Genomic DNA, 6,931 nt, shown 5'->3' with positions numbered 1-6,931 from the left:
GACCTAGAGTTGATGATGTAAAGTGACTGGGCCAAGCTCCTGCCAGACAAAGGCTCTGTTTATTGAGACAGGTTTATTATTGCCCTCTTTCTAGCTGGGACTGTGTGAGGATTGCTGATTTCCCTCATCAGGGCTCTAAATAATGTCAATAGGTGGGAGAAGGTCATTGCAGCCACTACTTGCACAGGCCTGGGTCCTTTTCTTAACAAGACACTTTTGCCTTCTGCTAAGTTAGGACTGGGTGTAGAATGTCACACTTTGTTGTACAATTCTACAGGGTAATTTGTGCTGCTCTTACCAAAACAAATATTAGAGGCTCTGGGCACAAAGCTATTATCAGCTGCTTTCCTATGGACCCAGGGTAAACAACATTCCTTATAGTCGCTCACAACTTGGGCTTGTGCTTACATTTTGGATGGATTGGCTAAACAGTTATATAACAGAAACCTATACATAGTGAACGATGATAGATAGATAGATAGATAGATAGATAGATAGATAGATAGATAGATAATGATGAATATAGAGAAAGAAAGAAGGAAAGAAAGAAATATAATGATGATCATAGGGATAGATAGATAGATAGATAGATAGATAGATAGATAGATAATGATGAATATAGAGAAAGAAAGAAATATAATGATGATCATAGGGATAGATAGATAGATATGAGATAGATAGATAGATAATGATGAATACAGAGAAAGAAAGAAAAATAATGATGAGCTAAGAGATTAATATTATTATTATTATTATTATTATTATTATTATTATTATTATTTATATAGCACCATTGATTCCATGGTGTTGTACATGAGAAGGGGTTACTAAGAGATAGATAGATAGATAGATAGATAGATAGATGAATAGATTTTGTCATGCACTCTTTTTTTTCAAGGTCATATAGACAATACAGCGTTTACTCCTCTCACGGATATTATATTCAGAGATAGAGGTTGGCATAAAGTAAAACATCTGAAATGGTCGGTAATGAGCGATAATAAAAGCCCAAATATCTAAAGTGAATGCAAAGTACACTACTCCGCTAATAATGCAGGCTCCCCGGGGAGTGTGATGCACTGTAACACCGTCGGTGGTAGACACAGAATGTGATGATGGATCGATGTGTGTGATTGTCTGTGTGCAGTCTGGACCAGTACTGAGAGGCTGTCCCCATATACCGCGGGATGGATCCGTGTGATGTGATGGCGGAGGCTGCTCTGGAAAGGATGATCTCAATATACTAGATGTGTTTTTCCAGAGGAGCTGCTGGTGTTTGGTGAGCAGGGTTTGGGGGGTCAGCGGGGACCCCAGTGTTTCCACATATCGCTGCTGACAACGCGTTATTATGAATGCGATATTCTGCATATCTCCTGGTGTTTGCAGAGGCTGCTATTATTATTATTATTATTATTATTATTATTATTATTATTATTGGATTAACCAGCACTTTGAAAATTCGATGGATGGTTATAGTCTATCCTACAGAAACACTGCAGACATCTATGGCCATCATGAAAAAGGTTAAATGACCTAGGTCGTCAGAGGGGTGCAATATTCTGGCATTTTCTGCAGCACAATGATCACAATTGCAATCAAGATCCTGCAACAATTCCTGGGATTTTAAAAATTGTAGTTTAAAATACATGTATTTTTCTCTGTCCATCTATATGTATGTATCTATATAAGTCTATCTATGCATCTATTTCTCTTTATATCTGTCTATTATCTATCTTTTATCTATCTATCTATCTATCATCTATATATCTGTCTATCTTCTATCTATTATCTATCTATCATCTATCTAATCACATAGCTAATATCTCCTATCTATCTATATATCTAGATATCTATTCACATATTTATCTATTTACCATCTATCTATTATCTGTTCTCTCTATCTAATCAAATAGCTATGTATCTTCTATCGATCTATTATCTATCTAAACGCATATCTATCTATCTATCTATCTATCTATCTATCTATCTATCTATCTATTCTTTCTGTCTGTCTGTCTGTCTGTCTATTATTTCAGTTGTACACCTTCTTTAGACATAAGTTCCCTTGCTCCTCTATTCTTCTGTTCCTCTGGTCAGGCTGCATGTTCCCATACATCATTATTCTGCATCTTGCAGCTCACAAGCTTTTGAGAAACTACAACTCCCAGAATGACAGCCGCTGTCAGAGCATGGGGAGAGTTGCAGTCTTGCTCATGGGGCGGTGGGGAATCAGCTTGAGGACTATTGATGATGTACATATAGTAGAGGGGACTCCATGGAATGTTATCTGGAGTGTGCTCCACCATGTGTCCAGATTTATGCACATAAGCTCCTGGCACCTCTGAGAAGGTCTACATCTCCAAGTCACACCATTATTTGTAGGAGACCACACTGTTTTGCACCCCAAAGCCTCAACCCTCTACAGAAAACTTCTTTCATGGAGACTTCTTGGTCTTCTGGAGCATTTTGCGCATTCTTGGGTTTGGCAAAGCTGGAAGAGCTATTTTCTGTAAGTCCAGTATCAGATTCTTGTTAAGCATATGATTTCACTTGAAGTCCTGCCCAGGAATCTTTCAGAGTGAACATTTGTCTTGCTCTCATGATGTCAGGCGGTTTCCCTGCATCTGTAATTTGAAGAAAAACAAACGTGCAAAGAACAAATGCTGAAGGGAAGCCAAAGAGGGGGAGAGAAAGAGAGAGATTCACCTGTGGAGAGAGTCAACAGGGCGAGGAGGACTACTGCTGGCCATCAGACCAGCAGGGACAGAGAGCAGCTCCCAGGAGGGACAGAGAGCAGCGCAGAGGAGGGACAGAGAGCAGCTCCCAGGAGGGACAGAGAGCAGCGCAGAGGAGGGACAGAGAGCAGCTTCCAGGAGGGACAGAGAGCAGCGCAGAGGAGGGACAGAGAGCAGCTCCCAGGAGAGACAGCTCTGGTGCACAGGGAGAAGCTCACAGGAGAGACAGAGAGCAGCTCCCAGGAGGGACAGAGAGCAGCTCCCAGGAGAGACACCTCTGGGTGCACAGAGAGCAGCTCACAGGAGAGACAGCTCTGGGTGCACAGAGAGCATCTCCCAGGAGAGACAGCTCTGGGTGCACAGAGAGCAGCTCCCAGGAGAGACAGAGAGCAGCGCAGAGGAGGGACAGAGAGCAGCTCCCAGGAGGGACAGAGAGCAGCGCAGAGGAGGGACAGAGAGCAGCTCCCAGGAGAGACAGCTCTGGGTGCACAGGGAGAAGCTCACAGGAGAGACAGAGAGCAGCTCCCAGGAGGGACAGAGAGCAGCTCCCAGGAGAGACACCTCTGGGTGCACAGAGAGCAGCTCACAGGAGAGACAGCTCTGGGTGCACAGAGAGCATCTCCCAGGAGAGACAGCTCTGGGTGCACAGAGAGCAGCTCACAGGAGAGACAGCTCTGGGTGCACAGAGAGCAGCTCCCAGGAGAGACAGCTCTGGGTGCACAGAGAGCAGCGCACAGGCGGCAGGAGGGACAGAGAGCAGCTCACAGGAGAGACAGCTCTGGGTGAAAAGAGAGCAGCTCCCAGGAGAGACAGTTCTGGGTGCACAGAGAGCAGCTCCCAGTAGAGACAGCTCTGGGTGCACAAAGAGCAGCGCACAGGAGAGACAGCTCTGGGTGAAAAGAGAGCAGCTCCCAGTAGAGACAGCTCTGGGTGCACAGAGAGCAGCTCACAGGAGAGACAGCTCTGGGTGCACAGAGAGCAGCTCACAGGAGAGACAGCTCTGGGTGCACAGAGAGTAGCTCCCAGGAGAGACAGCTCTGGGTGCACAGAGAGCAGCGCACAGGCGGCAGGAGGGACAGAGAGCAGCTCACAGGAGTGACAGCTCTGGGGCTGGCTGCACGGAGAACATGGTGTCTGGATGCAGAACACTCAGCAGTGCAGAATCAGCAGGAATGGCAGGAGGAGAGATGGCTAGGAGGGCTGGAATAGCAGTTTTACATAAAAAAAAAGTAATCAGATTCATCATTTTTCTAAATATTTAAATCACTTTATTTTCATGCACTGAATATAGTACAGTGATATGGATATAATTAGAAGAATGCTAATTAAAAATAAAACATGAAATATGTACAAAAAGGAAGAAACATGAAAAGATATGTATTTTTTTATTTAAACAACTAAATACATGTGTTTATCCATTAGGCATTTATCTATGTAAATCACAGCGATTTTTCATGTGTCTTACCATGTGTCTTTTCATGTGTCTATCTATCTATCTACCTCATATCTATGTATCTATCTATCTATCTATCTATCTATCTATCTATCTATCTGTCATCTATCGATCTATCTATTATCTATCTATCTATCGAAAGAAAATAATTAAAGCAGCATACCAATGGAGAAAATAGAAAAAGGGCTTTTTAATAACACACAGTTGAAACATTTCGGCCACTATGGGCTACTAAAAGTCAACCTTTTTTTTCTAAATTTCAGTTGCTGTCTTTGCCTCCATTATCTTCTTTATATTTGGAGGATTGGTCTTTGCCTGGGGAGCTTTGCACCCTATTTTCTGGCTCTGCTTCTACCTTGTTTTCTATCTATCTATCTATCTATCTATCTATCTATCTATCTATCTATCTATCTACAAATAAAAAAGAGAAGCAGCAGCAGGCACCTATGTTCCTGAGTTGTCATGCCTCCCAGAGAAATACCAAAAAATGAAGGGCAAAAAATGAAGGCAGCACACCAGTTAGAGGTGAAAAATAGTGCCATGTAATAGCCCAACATGGCGACATTTTGGGCTATTAAATAGCACTAGTTTTCACCTCTAACTGGTGTGCTGCCTTCATTTTTTGCACTGTCTATCTATCTATCTAGCTATCATCTTCAATCAATCAAGATGTATTAATCATTAGTAAAATGCTTTGCCTCTCACATTTATTATTATTAATAATAATAATAATAATAATAATAATAATAATAATAATAATAGCATCTGAACACATTTGACACTATGACTGTGTAGTGTGGCGGTATTTTTAGGCAATAACCATATTCCCACCTTCCCAGCCCCGAATATCCTGAGATTTGTGCATCCATCTTCTCCTATGTAGTTTTTGACCCTATAATGTTTAGTTCGCTGTTTTCAGCCATTTCAGACTAAACTGGCTCATTGTGATGTACATTAATAGAATACTGGCAGATAGTCCAGACGGATATTTTGCCCCATTTGTCACTGCTTTATGTTATATTTCACCAGTTCTGAGGCATTCCAGCTCAGCCCCTATAGATTAAATAATAATAATAATAATAATAATAATAATAATAATAATAATAATAATAATATATCATCATTAGGAATGGATAGGAAGGTCTCTGGTGCCCCGATGCCAGGGGCAGGGGATGGCGGAGAAGCTCGGTCACATCTCTATAGAGCAGCCCTGCAGTCGGGGTCGGTAAGTAACGGTTCTCAGGGATTCAGTCCCATAATGTTCCCTGCAAATCACAGGCGGCTGCTTTGAAGAAGGTGTGTAATTGGAGTGAGAGGCATGCCAGGAATCTCCAGATGGTTATAAAGTAAGAGGGGCATTTGGCAGGTCACGTGAGGGTGGAGCAGGTTACAATCACAGCCACAAGGTCCTTTTACTACTCAACTTTATATATGTGTGTGTGTATGTATATATATATATATATATATGCAGGTGTGTGCTTGTATGTATGTTTTCTTGCGTGTATATATATATATGTACTTATGTATGTCTGTCTGCAAATTTGTGTTTGCGCCATATGTATGTTTGATTGTGCATAAAAGATCTGGTGCTTGCAAATACTATAAATATATGTTCTCTCTTCCCATCTACAGAATAAAATAATGACTAGTGTGTCTTTCTTTCTTTCTTTCTTTCTTTCTTTCTCTCTTTCATTCTTTCTTTCTTCCATCTCTTCCTTCCTTCCTTCCTTCCTATCTTTCTTTCTTTCTCTCTTTCATTCTTTCTTTCTTCCATCTCTTCCTTCCTTCCTTCCTTCCTTCCTTCCTATCTTTCTTTCTATCTTCCTTCCTTCCTTTCTCTCTTTCTTTCCTCCATCTCTTCCTTCCTTCCTATCTTTCTTTCTTTCTTTCTTTCTTTCTCTCTTTCTTTCTTCCATCTCTTCCTTCCTTTCTCTCTTTCTTCCTTCCTTCCATTTCTTTCTATCTTTCTCTCTTTCATTCTTTCTTTCTTCCATCTCTTCCTTCCTTCCTTCCTTCCTTCCTTCCTTCCTATCTTTCTTTCTTTCTTTCTATCTTCCTTCCTTCCTTTCTCTCTTTCCTTCCTCCATCTCTTCCTTCCTTCCTATCTTTCTTTCTTTCTTTCTTTCTTTCTTTCTTCCATCTCTTCCTTCCTTTCTTTCTCTCTTTCTTTCTTTCTCTCTTTCTTTCTCTTTCTTTTTTTCTTCCTTGCTTCCATCTCTTCCCAATCCATACAGTATCCCTCACGCTACTTTTCTAGTACAGGTCAAGGCGTGTCTTTAATTAATCTCTTCTGGATCATGCTTGATTCCCTATTCTTTGAATTAAAGCAATATTGACAAGTTATTCATGTACTAGTAGTAGCATGAGCAGCAGTGCAGAGGGCTCAGGGACAGAAGCATTAGTCTTTCTGAAGGACCCAGCAGAGGACAGTGATCTGGTGCCATCTGTGAGGGCACCTGTCCATCCTGTGCCCAGCAGACCCCGGTGACAGGAGGACCTTCAGGATGACTTCTCTGTAGGATCCTCCTGGTCCCTGTGCTTGGTGCATTGGTCTCTCGGATCTGGGAGCAGTTACACAGGTACCTGGATGAGATTTTCCCTTTGACCAGATGTTTGCATTTTCCCTAAAATTGTCACGTGAAATGAACAGATGTCTAAGTTGCTAGTGGAGCACAGCCCCTCCTTCCCCATCTGAGCAGATCCTTTCCTCAGCTCACACTGCTTCCTATGGGCCTGCCTCACT

General features: G+C 41.9%; 1 long non-coding RNA gene across 1 annotated transcript in view; it reads left to right on the top strand.

Annotated features, from left to right (window-relative positions):
• The first annotated feature begins 6,916 nt into the window (after positions 1–6,916).
• LOC141095910 (uncharacterized) overlaps positions 6,917–6,931 on the top strand; it is a 13,840-nt gene continuing 13,825 nt past the window's right edge. Inside the window, exon 1 of the long non-coding RNA XR_012233495.1 lies at positions 6,917–6,931. This exon is cut by the window's right edge and continues 144 nt beyond it. This is a non-coding gene — a long non-coding RNA (uncharacterized lncRNA).

Source organism: Dendrobates tinctorius, unplaced genomic scaffold (genome assembly GCF_039654945.1).
Source record: "Dendrobates tinctorius isolate UK_male_01 unplaced genomic scaffold, ASM3965494v1 ptg000070l, whole genome shotgun sequence".
NCBI lineage: Eukaryota > Metazoa > Chordata > Amphibia > Anura > Dendrobatidae > Dendrobates > Dendrobates tinctorius.
This window is presented reverse-complemented; position numbering and strand designations above follow the sequence as displayed.